The 22,157-nt window shown below is 37.5% G+C and overlaps 1 pseudogene across 1 annotated transcript; it reads right to left on the bottom strand.

Annotated features, from left to right (window-relative positions):
• Nucleotides 1-4,397: 4,397 nt before the first annotated feature.
• Nucleotides 4,398-20,999, bottom strand: LOC309635209 (glycerol-3-phosphate dehydrogenase 1-like protein pseudogene; annotated as a pseudogene). The gene is made up of 3 exons: nucleotides 20,889-20,999; nucleotides 20,675-20,785; nucleotides 4,398-19,188 (listed from the first exon to the last, which is right to left on the bottom strand). The product of its transcript is annotated as a glycerol-3-phosphate dehydrogenase 1-like protein pseudogene (transcript).
• Nucleotides 21,000-22,157: the final 1,158 nt, after the last annotated feature.

Genomic DNA, 22,157 nt, shown 5'->3' with positions numbered 1-22,157 from the left:
TGTTTCTGACTTGCTTTTCCCTGATGATTAATGACATTGAGCATCTTTTCATATGCTTATTGGACATTTTTATATTTTCTTTGGAGAAATGTCTATTCAGATCTCTTTTCCATTTTTCAACTGTGTTGTTTGTCCTCTTATTCTTGAGTTGTAAATGTTCTTTATATATTCTGGATACCAGTTCCTTATCAGATATATGATTTGCTAATATTTTAGCCCATTCTGTGAGTTGTCTTTACACTTTCTTGATGGTGTCCTTTGAAGAACAAGTTTTTAATTTTGTTGAAGTCCAATTTACAAATTTTTTCTTTTTTTGTATGTGCTTTTGGTGTCTTATCTAAGAAATTATTTCCTAATTCATGAACTAAGCTTTTATATTATGTTTTTCTCTAAGATTTTTATAGTTTTAACCCTTACATTTAAGCCTATGATCCATTTTGAGTTAATTTTTGCATACTGTGTGAGATAAGGGTCCAACTTCATTCTTTTACCTGTGGCTAACCAGGTGCTCTAGTACCATTCTTTCCTTAGTGGATTGTTTGGCACCCTTGTCAAAAATCAGTTGAGCATAAATGTGAGGGTTTATTTTCAGACTCAACTCTATTCCACTGATCTATATGTGTATCCTTATGCCAGCTTCATGTCATCTTCATTAGTGTAGATTTGTGGTAAGATTTGAATTTAGGAAGTGTGAGTCCTCCAACTTTGTTTTTCTTTTTCAAGATTGTTTTAGCTATTTTGGGTCCCTTTCATTTCCATATGAATTTTAGAATCAGCTTGTAAATTTATGCATAAACTCAGCTGGAATTTTTACAGGTATAACACTGAATCTGTAGAATAGTTTGGGAATATTGCCATCTTAACAAAATTAAGTCTTCTGATCCATAAACATGGATATATTTTCTTTCAACAATTTTTGTAGTTTTCAGTGTATAAGTCTTACTTTCCTTTTGTTAACTTTATTCTGAGGTATTTTATTCTTTTTGATGCTATTGTAACTGGAATTTTTTCTTAATTCCATTTTTGGATTGTTCACTCTAGTGTATAGAAATACAATTGGTTTATACATATTGATCTTGTATCCTGAAACCATGCTGACTTCATTTATTAGTTCTAATTTTTTTTAGTGGCTCTCGTAGAATTTTGTATATACAAGACCATGTAACCTGAGAAGTGAGATAGTTTTATTTCTTCCTTTACAATCTTGATGCTGCTTATTCTTTTCTTTTTCGTGCCTGTCTCACTTGCTATAACCTTCAGTAAAGTGTTGATTAAGAGTGGTGAAAGCAGCCATTCTTGTCTCGTTCCTGATCTTAGTGGGGAAGCTTTCAATCTTTCATCATTAATTATGATGTTAGTTATGGATTTTCATAGATACCCTTTATCCATTTGGGGAAATTCCTTTCTATTCCTAGTTTGTGTGAAAGGGTGCTGGATTGAATCACATTCTTTTTATGTATCTATTGAGATGAGCATGTATTTTCTTTCCTTTATTCTATTAATATTCCTTTAATATAGTATTACACTGATTGATTTTCATATGTTGAAGCAACCATTGGTCATGGTGTATAATCCTTTTTTATATATTTCTGGAATTAGTTTGCTAACATTATGTGGAGGATTTTTTCAACTATATTTACAAAGGGTACTGGTTTATAGTTTTCTTTTTTTATCTTGTGGATATCTTTGGTTTTGGTATCAGTGTAATACTGCCCTCATAGAATGAGTTGAGAAGTATTCCCTCCTTTTCCTTTTTTTTTGGAAATAGACCATTAACTTTTTTTTTTTAATTATTAGCACCTTTAATTATTTATTTATTTATTTATGGCTGTGTTGGGTCTTCGTTTCTGTGTGAGGGCTTCCTCCAGTTGCGGCAAGTGGGGGCCACTCTTCATCGCAGTGCGCGGGCCTCTCACTATCGCGGCCTCTCTTGTTGTGGAGCACAGGCTCCAGATGCGCAGGCTCAGTAGGTGTGGCTCACGGGCCCAGCTGCTCCGCGGCATGTGGGATCTTCCCAGACCAGGGCTCGAACCCGTGTCCCCTGCATTAGCAGGCAGATTCTCAACCACTGCACCACCAGGGAAGCCCAGAAATAGACCATTAACTTTTAATATAAGTATTGAAATGGTTAGATTTAAGTCTACTATTTTATTATTTTTTTCCTCTATCCTCTCTGTTTTCTAACTCAGCTATTACCACCTCTCCCCCACCTCCTTTCCTGCCTTCTCTTAGTTTACTTGAACATTATTTCAGTATTCAGTTTACATATGTCTATTAAATTTTTGACTATATATCTTTGTATTATTTTTCAATGGTTGTTTTAGTGATTACAATATACATACCTAACCTTTCATCATCTACTACAATTAATTTTGTACCACTTCATGTCAAATGTAGAAAACTTGCATCCATATAACTCTCTTATGGTCCTTTATATTATACATATCATATGTATAACTTGTACTTACATTGAAAATCCCAACACAGAGTGTTATAATTTTTACTTTCAGCAGAACTTACCAGAAAAAAATAATCTTTATTTATCCAGATATTTATCATTTCTGTTCTCCCTTTATTTCTGAAGATTTACATTTTCCTGTGGTGTTATTTCCTCTCAATTTGAAGAATCTACTTTACCACAGCTTGTAGAACATGTCTGCTGCTGATGAGTTTTATTAGTTTTCGTTCATCTGGGAATATCTTCACTTTTTCTTTATTTTTGAAGGAAAATGATACATTTCTGTTGGATGTAGAATTCTGAGTTGACAGTTTTTTCAATAGTTTAAACATGTTGCTCCACTGTCTTCTGTCCTCTATTACTTCTGGTGAGAAATCCATGATTATTCAAATCACTGTTCCACTGTATGTCAGAGTTTTTTCTCTAGCCACTTTCACGATTTTTCTTTATGTTTGGTGTTTAGAAGTTAGGTTATGATTTTCTTTTTGAAGTTGTCTTGTTTGGATAGTCAAAACTGTGAAGGGCCTGAGATTTTACCCTACTTGTAAGCTAACAAGTTAACCTGATATAGTTTTGTGGATGCTGGTAGAAGACATGATACTCCTGGGTAAGAGACGGAAGATTTTATTACATGCGGCACTGCAGATAGCATGAACTTCACGTTCATGATGATATTCCTTGCCTCCCAGGTCCTACGGTATGATACAGAGCAGCCAAGGAGGATGCTGTGCATGCAGTGGGTTTGAATCACAACTGAGGAAACTCCAATCTTTCAAAGGACACTGAAAACAAACCAGCCAACCTTTTGCCTGACAAGTGACATTATCATTATTATAATGGTCATGAAACAAATTTTCCCTCTGTCTCAGAGGGAGACACTATCTCTGTCATCCAAGATTATTTGCTATACAAGCATGCTTGAAAAAGATAGTCTGAAACAAAAGCTGATACAAAATGTGCAGAACTGCCATAGAGAATTGTCTTCCAACAGGAGCATGCTGAAATTCTTGGATCTGTTAATGTATGTTTTTAATCAAACTTTACCATGTTTTTGGCTATAACTTCTTCCAATATTCAGTCCTAATCTTTTTCTCCTCTCCTTTTAGGACTCCCATGTCATGTATGTTAGACCTTTTGATAATGTCCCACAGGTCTCTGATGTTCCGTTAATTTTTTTTTTCTTCTAGAAGATACCTTATAAATGGAAGTTTGACCAGCTTTACCCATTTCACCACCAACCTACCAGCAACCACCAATCTACTTCCTGTTTCTGTGAGTTTGATTTTTTTAGATTCAACATATAAGTAAGATCATACAGTGTTTGTCTTTCTCTATCTGACTTACTTAACTTAGCAAAATGTCCTCAAGATTCATCCATGTTGTTACAAATGATAGAATTTCCTTCCTTTTTATGACTGAATAATATTCTGTTGTGTGTGTGTGTGTGTGTGTATATATGTATTTATATATATATCTCACAGTTTCTTTATCCATTCATCTGTTGACAGACACTTAGGTTGTTTCCATGTCTTCGCTATTGTAAATAAAGCTGCAGTGAACATGGGGGTGCAGATTTCTCTTTGAGCCAGTGATTTCATTTCCTTTAGATATGTACTCATAAGTGGGATTGTTGGATCATGTGGTAGTTCTATTTTTAATTTTTTGAGGAACCTCCATACTGTTTTCCATAGTGGCTTCACCAATTTACATTACCATCAACAATGTACCAGGATTCCCTATTCTCCATGTCCTCACCAGCACTTCTTATTTCTTGTCTCTTTGATAACAGCTGTTCTAGCAGGTGTGAAGTGGTATCTCATTGTGGGTTTTTAAAAAATTTTTTTTATTGAAGTATAGTTGATGTACAATATTATATGTTACAAGTATACAATAGTGAGTCACAATTTTTAAAGGTTATACTGCATGTATAGTTATTATAAAATATTGGCTATATTACCCATATTGTACAATATATCCTTGTAGCTTACTTTATGCCTAATTGTTTGTATCTCTTAATCCTCTCTCCCTATATTGTCCCTCCCCGCTTCCCTATCCCCACTGGTAACCACTCGTTTGTTCTATATACTTGTGAGTCTGCTTCTTTTTTGTTATATTCACTATTTTTCATTTTTAAATTATTATTTATTATTGTTTTTTAAATACATTTATTTATTTATTCATTTATTTTTGGCTGCACTAGGTCTTCGTTGCTGCGCGCGGGCTTTCTCTAGTTGTGGTGAGCGACGGCTACTCTTCATTGCAGTGCACGGGCTTCTTATTGCTGTGGCTTCTCTTGTGGAGCATGGGCTCTATGCGCATGGGCTTCAGTAGTTGTGGCACGCAGGCTCAGTAGTTGTGGCTCGTGGGCTCTAGAGCGCAGGCTCAGTAGTTGTGGCGCACAAGCTTAGTTGCTCCCCTGCATGTGGGATCTTCCTGGACTGGGGCTCGAACCTGTGTCCCCTGCATTGGCAGGTGGATTCTTAACCACTGCACCACCAGGGAAGTCCTATTTTTAATTTTTTAAAAATTTTATTTATTTGTTTTTAAAAATTTGGTTGCACTGCCTGGCTTGCAGGATCTTACTTTCCTGACCAGGGATTGAACCTAGACCCTGGCAGTGAAAGCGCTGAGTCCTAACCACTGGGCTGCCAGGGAATTTCCTTTGTTATCTTTTTTAGATTCCACATGTAAGTGATATCATACAGTATTTGTCTTCCTCTGTCTGACTTATTTCTCTTAGCATAATGCTCTCCAAGTCCACGTTGCTGCAGGTGGCAAATTTTGTTCTTTTTTATAGCTAAGTAGTATTCCATTGTATATATACCACTTTTTCTTTATCCATTCACCTGTTGATGGACATTTAGGTTGCTTCCATATCTTGGCAATTGTAAATAGTGCTGCTATGAACACTGGGTTGTATATACCTTTTCCAATCGGTGATTTTGTTTTTTTGGATGTATACCCTGGAGTGGAATTGCTGGGTCATATGGTATTTCTATTTTTAGCTTTTTGAGAAACTTCCATACTGTTTTCCACAGTGGCTGTACCAATTTACATTTCCACCAACAGTGTAGGAGAGTTCCCTTTTCTCCACATCCTTGCCAACACTTGTTATTTGTATTCTTTTGATGACAGTTGTAAGGTGATAGCTTGTTGTGGTTTTGATTTGCATTTCCCTGATGATTATTGATGTTGAGCACCTTTTCATATACTTGTTGGCCATTTGTATATCTTCTTTGGAAAAATATCCACTCAGGTCCTTTACCCATTTTTAAATTGGATTTTTTTTTTTTTTGCTAGTGAGTTATATCAGTTCCTTATATCTTTTGCATATTAACCTATTATCAGATACATGGTTTGAAAATATTTTCTCCTATTCCATAGGTTGATTTTTTTTGTTGTTGATAATTTCTTCTGCTATGCAGAAGATTTTTAGTTTGTTGTTGTCCCATTCATTTATTTTTGCTTTTGTTGCTTATGTCATTTGGTATCATTTCCAAAAAATCATTGTTAAGACCAATATCAAGTTGCTTTTTTCCCTGGTTTTCTTCTTTTAGTTTCAATTGTTTTCCCTTTTGATTTCTTCTTTGATCCATTTGATTTCTTCTTTGATCCATTTGTTGTTCAGGAGTATGTTGTTTGATTTCCATGTAATTGTGAACTTTCCAATTTTCCTCTTGTTATTGGTTTCTAATTTCATACTATCGTTGTTGGAAAAGATACTTGATATAATTTCTATCTTCTTGAATTTGTTGAGACTTGTTTTGTGACCTAACATGTGATCTATCCTAGAAAATGTTCTGAGTCCTATTGAGAAGAACATGTATTCTGATGGTGTTGGAGGGAATGTTTTGTGTACATATGTTGGGTCTATTTCAACTATAGTGTTCAAATCTGCTGTTTCCTTATTGATGCTCTGTCTAGATGATCTATCCGTTGTTGAGGGTGGGGTGTTAAAAGTCCCCAACTGTTATTGTATTGCAGCTTATTTCTCCTTTTAGTTATGTTAGTATTTGCTTTATGTTTTTAGGTGCTCTGATGTTGAGTGCATATTTATTTACATTTGTTATATCTTGATGAATTGACTTTTTATCATTATATGATGACCTTCTCATGTGACCATTGTGAACTTAAAATCTATTCACTCTGGTATAAGTGCAACTATGCTTGCTTTCTTTTGATTACCATTTGCTTAAAATATTTTTTCTATCCCTTTACTCCCAGCCTATATATGTCCTTAAAGCTAAAATGAATCTCTTATTGGCAGCATATGATTGGATCTTGTTTTTATTTTTATTTTATTTTCTATCTATTCAGCCACTTTACAATATGTCTTCTGACTGGAGAATTTAGCCCATTTACATTTACATTAAATTATTGATAAGAAAGAACTTACCATTCTCATTTAAAAAATTGTTTTTTGATTCTTCTGCAGATCTGTTAATTTTTAAAAATACTCTTTTCTCTTTTCTTCAGGTTGGATAATTTCTGTTGATTATCTTCAAATTCACTGTTTTTTTTCCTGTGTCATCTCCAGTCTTCTATTGGACCCATCTAGTGAATTTTTTATTTCACATGTTGACCTTATTTTTTTATATTGATAGTATGTATTCCTCTAAAAACCCTTATCCTTTAGTCATTTCAGCTGTGTAATTCTTTAATTCACAGAGCATAGCTTAAATAGCTGCTTTAAAGTCTTTGCCTTGTAATTCCAAGACTTGGATCATCTTGAGAATGGCATCTGCACATTGTGTCTTCACTTGAGAATTGGTGAAATTTTCCTGGTTCTCAGCAAGTTGTGTAATTTTGGATTTTCATCCTGGACAAGGGGATTGTTATGTTGTGTAGACACTGGGTCTGGTTATAATCCTCTGGGAAGTGTTGGAGAACTTGAGTAGATTAAGACTATGTGTTCCGTTTTGTCTTCTTTGCCTCTGGTTTATATCTCAGTTCAGTTTTCAAAGCACTTTATAAGCTACTTTGAGTCTGTTACACACACAAGTATCTCAGAGGTTAGTATGAGACATGGGCAGTGGTTCAAATCTCCCTTTACTTCTCTATGCCTTTATTATGTTGGTCTGGGTCTGTCCCACACATGCATAGATGATAGATAAGCCTGAGACTTGTGTAAGGTCATAGATTTAGGGAATCCCCCTGTCTAGCCGTCAGTGCACTGAAATTTCCTTATACCCTCCAGCCTGTAGAATCTACTCTTCCTTATTTCTCTGACCAGAAAAAAGGGAGTTCTCCTGAAAGTTCTGTGGCTGCTGCCACTGGTAAGTGACTCTATGACTGGGCCTCACCCTTGGGGGCAAGTCTGTGAGGAAAAAAAGGGAAACATCTCTCACTTTCTTTTCTATATTTTGGCTCCTCTCTGCAATCTACCTGCTTTGGTTTACTTTTCAGAAGTAAACCAGGAGTTGACTCTAGAGCCCTCAGGTATTTGACAACAAATTTTTTTGCTTTAATGAACTAGAGAAATGAGCTGTGGAGTGTTTATATCCAGTGCTGATTCCAGAACCACTGCTGCCCCTTAATTTTTTTAATGAGGATAATATTATTTTAAGGCATGTTCCGAGAAGGAAATTTTGGGTTCAGCCATAGAAAAAATTGTGAATATATGTTCTTTGCATTTCTTTTCTGATTTCTTCTCCTACCTTATACTGGGCCTTCTTTCCTAAGACACAAAGTATTCTCATGTTTACTCCTGGCTTTCTGGTGCCTGCTATTTAAAACGTTATCCAGGCCAGTTCTCATCTCTTTCTTAGTGTTTTTTCAACCATGTTAAGAATACCATTTTCTCAGTAACTTACTTGAACTTAGTTATCAGGTGAAGCACACTTGATAAACTAATTCTCTTTAAGGTGCTATTGTCTGATAAAGGTTATCTCTCCAGTCAGTATTCCACAACCCCCTTATAAGTGTCTTTTTGGAAGGAGACTTTATGTTAAATCTAAAGTCTCATCTCTAATAGGAGAATTTTAAGCTTTGATATCAGTTTCTTATAGAGATACTTTTATAAGGAAGAGAAACAGGAATTCTCAAATCAGCAGGAAAAATTTTACCTACATATAAGAGTAATCATGCTTAATTATTTATATGTATAATTTTATTATTCATTTTATAAGAAAGACCTGTGTGATAATTTAAAAAATCTTATTAGCAATAAAAATAAACGTATTTTTTAGTAACTGTTTAGACATTTTACTCTAATTTTTGTATTCAGCAATAAAAAATAGAAAAATCTCTCAGGAACAGCCAGGATTATTTTTTGTTATTACTTTCATTGTGACCTTTAAGATATCATTAAATACTTTTACTAAATGAAAGGAAAATAGTAAATATAATGAACTGTGAATAATAAAGGCTTAAATATAAGTAAAATCTTCTAAAAGTTACACAGGTATATTTTTCTACAGTTACCTCCCAGGTCACCCACATCTACCTGAGTGAAATTTAGAGAATATAAATCTAAATTTATAGGTCTTCTTCTTCATATTACCTAGAAACAATGTATAAAAACATCGGCCAGTAGCAAGGAGAAATAGCTATTGGCATCCCTTTTCTGGCATTTTTTTAAAAAAACTATCATTGAGATTTCATTTTTACTCTTAGTCTTGGGCTATATTTTGAAGACTCTCTAGGGACACACAACTACTTAAAACTGCAGAACATTATTAAGTGCTTAGTGTATGCAGACAGCTATGTGATATGCTCTGTGCTGTGTGTGCTAAGGGAAATTCAACAAAGAATCTGTTTTAGGCAAAAACAATATGACCCATGCGTGTGTGTGTGTGTGTGTGTGTGTGTGTGTGTGTGTGTGTGTGACTTCATCTGGGCTGAAGTAATCTGTTTCAAGCTTGGCCTGGCAGGAATCCATGTTGTGAAAAAGTCAAATAATACTGGGGGAGAATTCAGCAAACACTTGAAGATCAATTAAGCTTTAGAGGTTAGGGTAGGTGAAGCATTTTCCCCTTGTGCTTTACACTTTTCTCTTTTATCTATCAAGATACTGGGCTAGATTGTACCACATGATGAATAAAAATTAGTTAACTCCATTTGAGGAACTAGTCATTCAATTAATTAAGTCGAATGGGTATTTTTAAATACCTTCTATGTGTCCAGCATTGTGCCAAATGTTGTGCAAGATAAAAGATTATTCTTGGCATTATCTTGCCTTTGAAAGTATATTTGGGGAGATGAAAATGAAGCAGTATGAAAAGATAATGAGAAGGCTTAACAGCAAATATCTTAAATGAATTGAACAAAAAGCCATCAATAGCATTGACTCCTTGCTTTCTCAGATTGTACCAATCATGAGGATAAATAAGCAAGGATGTGGATGACCATTGGATTGGCTTTTGAATATAGATCTCTGCTTGATTTTGTTCCTGTTCTTGAGATTCTTTTCTTTCTCTTGGGTGCCAGGGCACTTCTGGGGAATTGGTATCATTGTCATGGCTCTTATGCTGGTGCTCAGGCTCTGGCTACCCAAGTCCTGGGACTCTGGGAAGTGCTAGAAAAGGCTGGGCTTCGTACCCTCTTTTCGGTAATAGGAGAGGAACAGAGCGGTCTGTAAGCAGGAGGTGGGTGCATTTAGAACAGTTGAAATGCACACAGGAAGGAGGTAAAGATTTTCAGCTTGTACAGGACTGTATAATTGACTCTGTTTTTCTTGAGGTTGAGAGAAGAAAATTTTTCCAATCTATTGAGAGCTCTTATGGCCAACCCTAGATGGTCGTGTTTTTTTGGTGACTCCAGCTGTTTGGTGTTTCAATTTCACAGTAAGTGCTGTCAAATAACTTAGAATACATTCTTCAGGGATGCTGTACTACACATTTGATTGCAAGGAACAAAACCCACTCAAGCTAGCTTAGTGAAAGGATTTTTATATAATATAAGAAACATGAAAACAAGCGGGGGCTTGTGAGAATGGAGTTGGAAACTGGAAAGCTGTTAGGAACGGAGACATCTACTTTCTCTGTTTCTCTCTGGGTTTCTGGCTTTTGCTTTCTCGGTGTGTTTGCTCTATTCTCTTATTTATCTGTGCAATTTAGCTTTCTATGACTTAAAAATTAGTGCACACTTGGTCAGAAATGGTCACTCTGGTCCCACCTCTGCATGACGTTTCAGGGTAAGCTCCCACTATCTAGCTCTATAGGTCTTAGATCAAAGTCTCAGGGAAGGAGTTGCCCTCGAGACTAGTGCCCATGTGTTGCTCAGTCACCTGTGGCCATAGGAGCAGGGTGTTATGATAAAAATATAGCCACTTAGGCCTGTCCCTAAAGTAGATGCTGTGCTGTAACATATAAGATGACATGGATTGGGGAGGAATCCCAAAGCTGCCTACAGAAGTGCATATGAATGACATTTACCCATGTAGCACTCCTTCTTGCCAAAATCAAATCACTTTCCTAGCTCTTGCTGAAACAGAATGACTCACTGCTTTCCTGGAGTCAAGGGTGTGCAAGCTCAAGGGCCTCAGAGAACTAACCACCAAATTACAGAGTTACCATTTGTGTTTCTTTAAAGAAGTCTACAGAAATGGATCCTCATGTAAAAGAAGTCCTGGTGGGCTGCCTGAATATCTCAGGGTTCTGCTGTGCTTTTGCTAATTAGGACACCTGGCCACACACAGTACAGATGAATAAGCTTTGCATATCTGTTGCTAAAAAAGAAAAGAGAATAATAATAATATGGATAAGTTGACATGGGAAAGGGTTATCAGTGGGGAAGTTTCCGTTCTCTGATTTTTTTCACTATAAAACGATTTAAAGAAACTCAACTGTTTGGATTAAAATCTGTCTTGGAAACTAGTGAATACATTTGATTTAATTCATTCAATGAACATTTCCTGTTTGTATACTATACACTAGGTACATGTTACATCATGTGGCAATTGGGATGATGTTTCTTGATTTGTAGTTGACCTCTTTGTAGGCAGAATTGGCTACATATTTGTGGGGCCCAGTGCAAAATGAAATTGCAGGAGCCCCTGTTCAAAAAATAAGAATTTCAAGATGGTGACAGCAGAGCATTAGATCAAGTACAGAAACCTTGAAGTCTGGTACCCTGGGTGACTGAACAACTTGCGTATCCATGAAGCCTGCCCTGGCTGTGCGAGTATGGGCAGTTCACTTTTCACTTTCTCCCTCATAATTTCATGAGGGAAATGGAGGGTACTATATTTTCTTCCCATAGAGTAGATACATGAGGTAGATCAGATGGGTCTGGTCCTTCCTCAGACTGTTATTTTGCCAAAAGAAAAAGCTCACAGTGTGCAATTTTTTTTTAAAGAATAAAACTCATTACTTCTAATTATGATATCTCATACTTTAGTTACAATGTTGGATAATCTGTAGTCACTAGTTAATTATAAAAAGGTATTCCCTATAATGGTTTTCATGTTAAACCTCCCCTTTTCTTGCATTTTCTTTTTATTGTTTAAAACTTTCAGGTGATAAATTTATAAACTCCTTTGAAATAGATTTTATGTACAGTTAATTTTGGTTTAGTTTGTATCTTGGATTATAATAGCCTACAAAATAGCAACTCAGTGCAGTTTAGTTGAGGAAGACAATTGACTGGTTGTGTTTCAAGGGGATACAGTGATTTATAATGCCAGACTTTATGAATTGCAAGTCTTTATTATGCAAAACCAGAAGGAAATGGTTTATCTTGAGAGGAAAGTGGCAGTTTCCTACAAGCTGTATAATGTACCTTAAAATAATTTAAGTAATAAGTTTCATCTCAGGATTTTCATTAACTCAAACAGCATGTATTATAAAATATATCAGGCTGATGTATTATAAAAATGTTGAATTTTTTTAAGAAAAAAGAGCTTATAAAAAATATTTAGATGGAAAAGTTTCTAAAGAGAAAATAAAGGTTCCTGATTTATTCATTAAAAAATTATGATAAAATTATCCTTTGTAGCATCAATATAGCCTGAAATTCAGTATGATTATGCTGGGAAGGTCATTCCCTTTTTTAAGACTGAGCTCCTGAACTGATCAATCTCCTTTACGTGTTCTTCTTCCCACTGTGGTGCTCCCTATGACTCTGGCTGGTCTCTCTGTAGGGCTGTCTCACACTCTCCCTGGGCAGATGCCTCTGTGTCAGGGACAGGGAAGGCACAATATCAGATGCTGGCAGGAACTGCAACTCTGGGTATTCAGACCTGCCAGCCACAGGCTTGTTCCTTGCTTGGCTCCTGAACCAGAAGAAGCCTGACTGGCAATACACTGAAGGTCTTCTTCCCACCAGGGAGAATGATCTGTAAATAGTCTGTCACTTTGCACTCATTGTCTGATATGTGACAGTGATTCAGTGTCTGGCAAAGCAGAGATCAGCATCTTCACCTCTGTTTACCTTGCTATCCCATTGTAAGTATGGCCAGTCTGTTGTACAGATCTTCTGTCGATGGGCTCTTGGCTTTTGGTTCTCATTCTATTTTTTTCCTGGGACTGAATTCTGGATCATGGAATTGGCTGGGACTGAACCTTATTTCTAAGCTCCTGCCAGGCTTTTCTCTCTGGGCCTGGATCCTGCTTCCAGCATCCTTTAAAGAGACTTAAGTAGATTTTCCTAATCTTATTCTGCCTCCTACTAGGCTGGACAACTCTTTCATTGATTAGACATTGTTCTGTGTGCCCTCCCCTGCTTCTTGAAATGAGATGTGGGGAATGTGGCAACATGCCTAGACTACTTTTAAGTTTACTGTGCCCCAATGGGACCACTGATCTCTTCCCAGAGTGGCCTTGCCTTACTGTTAGATTTTTCTCAGCTCACGGTCTTGAAGATCCTGAGTGTCACCAAGGCTTGGCCAACTATAATTAGAACCAGGAAATCGGTTGAGATCAATCATTAATTGCAGTGGCTTAGCAAGGTGTTTTGGATGTGGTCTGAGTTGAGTGGTTATAATTGAGTTGATCTCCTCTATTAAACAATGTGAAATACATTTTATCTATTGGCAAGAAAATTCTTTTGAGATAATAAAGAGTGGAAAGTACCATTCGGTGAGGAATTTTCTATCTAACTCTACCCCACTGTGGAGTAAAACTCAGTGTGACTGCTTTTCTTTTAGCCACAGAGGCTGATCCATTATCCTTTCCACTGTTGTAGCTCCAAGAGACAAAGAAGTTCTAGAGCCAGTGCAGGGCTTCTGTTCTTTCTTCAGCGGCTCTTGAGTTAGAATTTGCTCCAGAACCTGCTCTAGAACAATTAGGGGCAATTGAATTTTCAGCTCCCATTTGGCAATTGCCTGACTACTAAGGACCTACTCTCCTTTAGCTTCTTCTCTACCCACCTGAGCCTCCTCAGAACCAGAGTTCTTCCCTGGACAAAGTTGACTGGTGATTACCATGACAAAGAAGAGTGCTTTCAGCACCTGCTACCTCCATCTAGGTGCTGGCTCTTTCATTTCCTGAACCTCAAATCCCTTCTTCCATATCAGAGCCCACTCTCAGATTTCACTTGAGAAAGAGCAGAGTACTTTCAGTACAAAGTGTAAGTCAATAATAGCGATTATCCTATTTTTATTATATATACATATAAGTGTACTTATATTATCTCATATATCTCATATTATCTATCTCTCTCTCATTATATAGACTATACTTACAAACACAAAAGATACGAAGTTTTTAAAAATAGGAGGCACATTAGCAAAACAATCAGTAGAATTAGGTTAATAAACCAAGATCTAAATAATGAGGATGGGGAAATTTGAGGGAGAGAAAATTTGATTAAAAACATAGGTTAAGAACACTAGATGTAATTGAGAATTAATTTTTTCTCTAAGTTATCTGATATGCAAGGCCAAAACTACAACATGATCAGGTTTATAACCTTATTTTGTCCTAGATCAAAAGAAACATACCCTTTTAAAATGAGGGATAAAATGTTAAAAAATAAATATATGTATACACACACATTGTATATATACATACATTATATGTATACACACACTATATATATATTTCTAGATGTTTGTGGAATATATTTATAGAATATATATATGTATTTAGTGTGTGTGTACATATGCATATATATGTGTATATATAGCACATTCCCATGATGCCATTCTCTAGTCAGAGTTTTTAGGCGTTTTAGGACATACCTATTCCTGAAACTGTACAAAAAATGCAGGTCATAAGATTATCCTTTGGTGAAGTCACCTTGGCTTTGAGAGTTAGGTAGGAATAGACCATTGTTAGTAGTTGTCATGGTTTTGATATTATTTATTCAGTGTTGACTTTGTACTTCAGCCTGGCCCTGGCAGCCATATTGGCTGCTGCAATGCAGTTGTGTGGATATATTTTCTGCTCAGGTTTGGTGACCTAACCAAACAGGTTTTCTTTGGGTTGAGGGTAACAAGTTAATTTCAGCAACTTTAAAAGTATTTTCTGCTTGTTTTTTTAGAAGATGTAAATACCTCATTGGGGATTTCTTTGTTTATAGTTCTTTTATTCTTCCAATACTAAGTCAGATGTCATTAGTGGGATTGATTTTCTGTTAGAACACATTTTAATCTGTACACACATATATTCCTCTTAGAAAAAGAAAAAAAGTATCCATTTATTAATTCATTTATTAGAGTCCAGGGGTACATGAAAAAGAAGAAAACGGGGGAAAGACCCATTCACTTTTTTTTTTAATTGCCTTTTTATTGTTGTCAATGCATCCCAGTTCAGGGAGAAAAAAAAAACAAGCTTACCTAAACAAATAAAATTGTTAAATAAGCTGATTAAAAAATAGGATCAGTAGCATAGGTTTGGGGGATTAAATGTTTATTAAATCAAACTTTTAAATCATATCTACCTACAATCTGTAAACAAATATAGTACATGTGTAGGTAAAAGTCTCTTAGATTAGAACTAGTGGAACAACTGAAGATTCCTTTGTACAGTGGCACCTCACTGCTCCTTGGGCCAATGCCATGGGGCCATGCTATAGCTAAGGGTTAAATGAAAAACCAGAAGGAGTTTAGCTCAATTCTACCTGCTATGATGGATTCCAAGGCAGATATTTGTTCCACATTATAGTAGGTTGGATTATGGCAAGGCAACAGTGTAGTTTTTACATTCACAGATTGGCTGAAAAAGTATAAATTAAGCTTCTTTTCTAGATGTCTCTCTCTTCCCTATTACCATAATTAGTAAGAAAGATGAATTAAAATAAATGGTGGACCACAGGTGGTTATAAAAATAGATAACTTGTAGAGTAATAAACATCTACAGTTAGCAAAGCACAAACATAAAATTTACCTTTTTCCATATGTGCAGAATATTATAAGTATGTTCAAGTGGTACAGCCAGAGACTTCAGAGCGGTAATAAGGCATTTATAAAGAAAAAATGCTCAAGTACAAAACCCAGAGTAGGAAGCTGAATGCAGATGAGAATATACAAAAGACAAAATCCTAATTCCTCATATCTGATTATCCTACTTAATAGACTCCACAATTAATTTACAGCCTGTTATGTATCTTAAAAAGTAACACTTTGTTACCTATGTACAAACTTTTAAAAAGATTAATTATGAGACAAGCAAAAATTGACTTAACAGTGGCACTAAAATCAATGAAACTTGTATGATTTTGTGTGCTTTCACATACTTCTGTATATGGGAGTTTAAAAAAATTCCTGCAAAGTCTATTCAAAAAATCATTTCAAGTACAGAAGACAATAAGTCCCAAGCTGGAAAATAAAAAAGGATCAAAATCTCAAAGTGACTGAAAATCCATGAATATATAAGTGATATTCATAGGTTCCCTTAATATTTATCAAGTGCTATGTAAGGTAACTGTAATGTTATCCTGAAACCAATCTCATTTAAGAGATACAGTAATTCCCATTCTAATTCTAGAATTAAAAGCACTTAGTCCACACAACGTGTGTTTTGGTGAAGTTGACATCCACTTACTCGTACCTGAGAGTGTCATCTCAAAGCTTTATCAGGGGTCTATGGCAGACCTGAACTGTAAAGGTTCAGAACGAATAATACCACAGGTAGTCATTCATCCTCATTTCTTGCAGAGAGTGAAGGGTATACTTGAGCTGTCCTAAGGTCACCTCAGCCAGGAACAGTGTTCCTTGGAAACTTTGGTAAGTTTTCTTGCCAAAAGAAATCTCCATAATCTTATATGTCTGGGACTTGCTGAGTTAAATAAACAGTTTCCACTAACAAACTAACATACATTCTACCCCTTCAAGAGGGGTGTACAGATGCAGCTTTTCCCAAACTCAGTGGACCTTTGGAGGGAACACCGGAACCACCGCTGGGTCCCGGGACACATATTTCCTGTGGAACATGGTTTGAGAAATGCCAATGTCAATCTAAAGTAAATTTTCTAAAGTAGTGGTTCTCAAATTGTAATGAACATTGAAACACACAGAAGACATGTCAAAGCATAGGTACAAGATCCCACTTCAGAGGTCTGGATTGGGACCTGGGAACCCGCATTTCTAAGAGACTCCAGGTGAAGCTGATGGAGAGAGGTCCACACTTTGAACGGTATCCTTCTAGATAAGGACCCACACAAACCTCAGCTGCAGGAAGCCCGACTATGGCCTCAGTAAAGGCTGTGTATCCTACCGCCAATTAGCAGGAGGTCAAACCAGCCCAGTGATGTCTGAGCAGGTCCTGGCACCTTGGTAGGGGGAGGACCACTGGGCTTTACTCTGGCTCTGCCCCTACTCACCAGGCAACCAGGCACAGTGACTGCATCTTAAATGATGAATAATAGCAGCCCCCTTTCAGGGGCTCTGTGAGGCTCAAAGGAAATGTTTGCATAAAAGTACTACCTGACAAAAAGCATCATACATGTGTCATTAATCAGAAGAATGTGTCAGTCACAGCAGGAAAATCCCAGATGAGTTTTCTGTCTTCTGCTACTGCTGAGCCTTTATGAAAGCACATTCTGGTAGCTAATGAAGAGAAAAAAGGCTAAAAATGCAGAAAACTGTAGTGAGAGGAATATATATAAGTGGATTACCTAATTAAAAATATGTAATTGTTTAAAATAATAAATCAACCCACAATCGAAGTAGTTAATTATGCTGGCTCTGAGATAGTATTTAGAAGTTACAGTATGTTGATCTTTGAACCCACTCACTCTGCCACTCTACCATGTTAATGCTGGTTAAATTTTAACCTCAAGAGAATGAGAAAAAAAATCCCTTCACTGAGATCCATATGAATTAGATCCAAAACTTTTAGCTGCTATAGTTCCAATCTTATAAGCTACCACAGTGGGAAAATTTCAAAAGTAATTTTTAAAAAGGGCCTTTAATTTTGGTTGATAGAAACATCCACAAAATGAGAAAGGAACACACACTCACACGTTCACATATGTGCATCTAGTTGTTGCCCAGTAACATCTTAGCCAATGAACTTCATCTCACAATTCAAAAATGAACTTGTAAAAATTCATAGTATCCATGATGGAGTTACGATGCTGCAAACATCTTGTTGGCAAGTCCCAGTTTCCGCTGAATCCAAATGATTGATGCCTTTCCCTGACATGTTGCATAATTCACTTTATATATGCTCTGGATGGCTCTGGAGACAAGACAACATCTCTTGAACGGGCCTACCTTCGTAACAGATCTGGTACACTGCAGTGAACAGTGGAAACTTGTCCAGCAGCTCCTTCTGTTTGAGGATGCGGTACTCCTCAGCGGAAGTTTGAGGTCCTTGTAGCTTCTGCCCATTCAGCATCTCCCTCTCCAATTCTTCAATGGTCCTTCCGGCCCCGGCAAAGGCCTCTGCTACCTTGCGGTTCCGGCCCCCATAGCAGGTGGTGATCAGGTCAGCTACGCCGCAGCTCTCCAGAAAGGTGGCCGTGGACACTTGGCCCTTGCAGAAGATCCTGGTGAAGGCGATCATTTCCATGAGCCCCAGGCGGATGACGGCGGCTTTGGTGTTGTCGCCACAGCGGAGGCCGTCGCAGAACCCAGCTCCCACGGCCACAATGTTCTTCAGGGCACCACAAAGTTCAACAGTGTCTGCATCATCAACCACCGTAATTCGAAAATTTGGAGTCTGCAGAAGTTCTTTGAAGAGAAGGCCATTCTCCGTTACCTTGCAGCCGATGGTGGTCTCACAGAACTTCCCAGCAGCCACCTCATTGGCAGTGTTGGCTCCCATGAGCACACTGATGTCAATGCCCACCTTCTCTCGGATGATGTCAGAAATGAGCTTCAGCCCCTCGGGACCCTCGTCTATGCCCTTGATGAGGCTGATGCCCAGCGCGCCCTTGGGCACTTTCCCAGAGATCTCGTCACAGATCCTATGAATGAACTGGTGGGGGATGACAAACACCAGCAGGTCTGCATCCCACACAGTCTCACTGAGGCTCGGGATAGCAACCACATTTTCTGGCAGCTTGTGTCCAGGGAGATATTTTACATTTTCATGGTCATTATTTATGATGTCTGTCAGTTTTCTCCCATTAACTGTTTCTTCAAAGACCCACATCTTGACCACGGAGGCAAACTTCTCAAGTTTCTTGACATTATTACCAATTATTTTTGCAACAGCTGAACCCCAGTTCCCCGAGCCCACGATGCACACTTTCAGGGGTGAAGCTGCCGTGGCCAGGCAGGAACGCTGCAGCCTGGCTTGCACCTCCCCAGCCAGCAGGCCGCCTGTCTCCACCTGCTCGGCCCAGGCCCATTCACTTTCACCTGAAAGGTAACAGGGTAGTAATATTGAAAGGAGTATCAACTAATAGGTACAGATAAAAATTAATAGTATTCTGTGGGGAGGGATAAGTTAGGAAGTTGGGATTAACATAAACACACTACTATATATAAAATAGATGAAAAACAAGGACCTACTGTATAGCACAGGGTACTATACTCAATATTTTATAATAACCTATAAGGGAAAAGAAACTAAAAAAGAATATATATATATATATATCTGAATCACTGTGATGTATACCTGAAACTAACACAACATTGTAAATCGACTGTACTTCAATAAAACAAAAAATTAATAGTATTCTACCTATAGTTCTTTCATTTTTTTATTATATTTATGAATAATTTGATGAAAAATCAGCCATAAAGTTAGAATTCAAAGAACTTACTCTTTTAGAAGCATTTAACTTAAGGTAAATATGATTTAGCAATGGGTATTGATCTTCCCTTGGCCCTGGGGCTTTTAAGACGCTGTGCCCACATATATGAACATGAAGTTCTGAAAAACTAACCACAGCTGTGGTGTTAGTGGCTTCTCCTCTTAGAAATTCTTTCTGATATTTCTGCACTCTTTCCAGATCTATTGCTCCCTGGAGTCATGTTCCTGGATCCCTGGTAGCTCCTGGCTTTACTGGTCTGTTCCACGTACTTGCCTTAGGGGCATTTGTTCTGATGATCAGTCTGGACAATTAACCTTCATCCCAACACCTCAGACAATATTTTGTTATTTACGCATTACATTCATCATAGCAGTAACTAAAAGATAACTATTCTTTACCCAGTAGACTGCTTTATTTTTAAACCTTTTTCTGGATGTTGCCTTCTTTCTTGGGAAAGTAGAGGGCATTTAAGAAGCATCCCTGGTATATACTGTGTTGGATCACTCTTATTTTTATATCATGTCTTACCTGTAGGTGAAATCTGTAGGTGTCTAAACATACCAGTGCTTTTTAAGAGGAGAATTAAATAGACATTCCCTTAAGGGGAATATTCAGCACATAATTAGAGACAAGGTGTAAAGGGCAAATATTGCAGGGAGATATTATATGTGGGGTTCAATTCATCCTAAGATGTAAATGACTGATACCTGATCCTTTCCATAGTCACATGGGTGGTGATGAGTGGGGGCAGAAAGAGACAGAGAGAAACACACACACACACACCAGAAAACGAGGATACTACATGTCTTTAGAAGAAATCTGGGGCAATATGGAGAAGGAAATTTGGGGTGGGGTGTGGAAGAGATGAACTCAAAGGCTGGGAAACTTCATAAACTTTGCCTACTTCAAAATGGTGTCTGAAATCAGCTCTGCATAAAATGTAAATAAGTTTTCCATTGTCCTTCTTGTTACTTGCCTCCCTTGACCAAAATAGTTGGAAGTTGATTGTACATGAAGATTTGGGAAGAAAACTCTGAAGATTCAAGTGTATAAAGAGCCAGTAATCACCCCATAATGTGGAATAGGCAGTCATCGATTCTTGATTTCCTTCCCCACCTCAGGCCCTACCTGCTTTTCCCCGTAGCAGTAAATGGCACGTCTAGACTTTGCAGTCATTGTGATTCCTGTGTCTCCCTCAGACTCGGGGGGATGTGGGGTGGGCACTGCCTTCTCATCACACTTACAGCATAAAACGCAAATTTGTTCCGAAAGCCTACAGGCCCTTCAGGATTTGGCTTCTGGCCAGTCTCTGACTTCATGTCCTTCCCCTTGCTCTTCATACTCCAGTTCCATTGACTCTCTGCTGTTCTTGGATCACACGTTCATGCTCCACCTCACGGCCCTTGCGCATGGAGTTCTCTCTGCCTGTAGTGCTCTTTCCCTGGATATTCATCCTGTTCACTTCATTCAGGTTTCTGCCCACATATCACCACGTTAGAGAGGCCTTCCTTGGTCACGCTATCTAAAATAACACTTCCCATTACTCTCTGTCTGTCTATCCTGCTTATTTTTCCATTGTTGCATTTGCCGCCTAACATGATATAGTATTACGTATCATTATATTATGTATTTATATATGTATTGATATTGCATGTTTCCCCCACTAAATGGTGTTATATCTATTTTCTTTATATCTGTTTCTTTTTTGTGATCTTAAGATTTGTTAAGTGAATAAATAAATGGACAAGCAAGACAGTGACTTTCTTGGAAAGTAGCCATAAGCTAGAACCATGTACAGTTGAAACAGCTTTACGGTAAAGGCAAAAAGCTTTACGATAAATAGCAAGTAATTGCATTGTTTTCAGAGTGCCGGATGTGGAAACTACTTATTGCCTAATCCTAGGTACTTCCTGCTCTTCCTGGCCTCCAAGCAGAGGTGTTACTATCTGGTGGGCCAGAAGCCAGAAACAGTAACTTGGTGCCTCCTGGGGGAAACCGACCCTCATGTAGAAGGGAGATGATAGTAATCCGGGGAAGGTCTTTGCAACTTCTTGAACCACAGGTTTCTGATGAATAGCTTATGGAGCAGATGCTTTCTTGAGCAAGGGCAAATCACAAGCACTTAAAATAACAAAACAAAACCTGAAAGAAACAATGAGTACCCGTTCTGAGGAATTGTGGGGAGGAAGGAGAAAAGTTTCAAGCCAGAAGTGCTATGGTGATTATCTTATAACTTGGCCTGATAACACAAACTGTGGTGGTGGCCTGTGGGGACATGCTCCAGTCTGGGCTATTTAGAACAATGGTAAGAATGCATTAAAAATAGAAGAGATGGACTAATTACCTACTTGTGCAAGGTAAAACCATATGACCTTTGTAGACAGAAGAGTCCCTCTGCCTTTGTCAAGTAGAGAATAGACTTGAAATATACTGATAAATATATTGTGTATTGAATTTGGGAGGCCATGAGTGGCCAGGCTCTTAGTATAGAGGGAAATGTGAATTTCAGCCTCGAGATGAATTTATGGAACATGAGAGAGCTCAGCCACAGCAGCAATTAGAAAGAATTAGAAAATAAAATCCAGGAAGAACAAAATTCAAATTTGAGTCA

This window comes from Balaenoptera borealis, assembly GCF_965194805.1.
Source record: "Balaenoptera borealis genome assembly, chromosome: 9".
Lineage (NCBI taxonomy): Eukaryota > Metazoa > Chordata > Mammalia > Artiodactyla > Balaenopteridae > Balaenoptera > Balaenoptera borealis.
The sequence above is the reverse complement of the archived record's forward strand: the minus strand, read 5'-3'. Positions and strand labels throughout refer to the sequence as shown.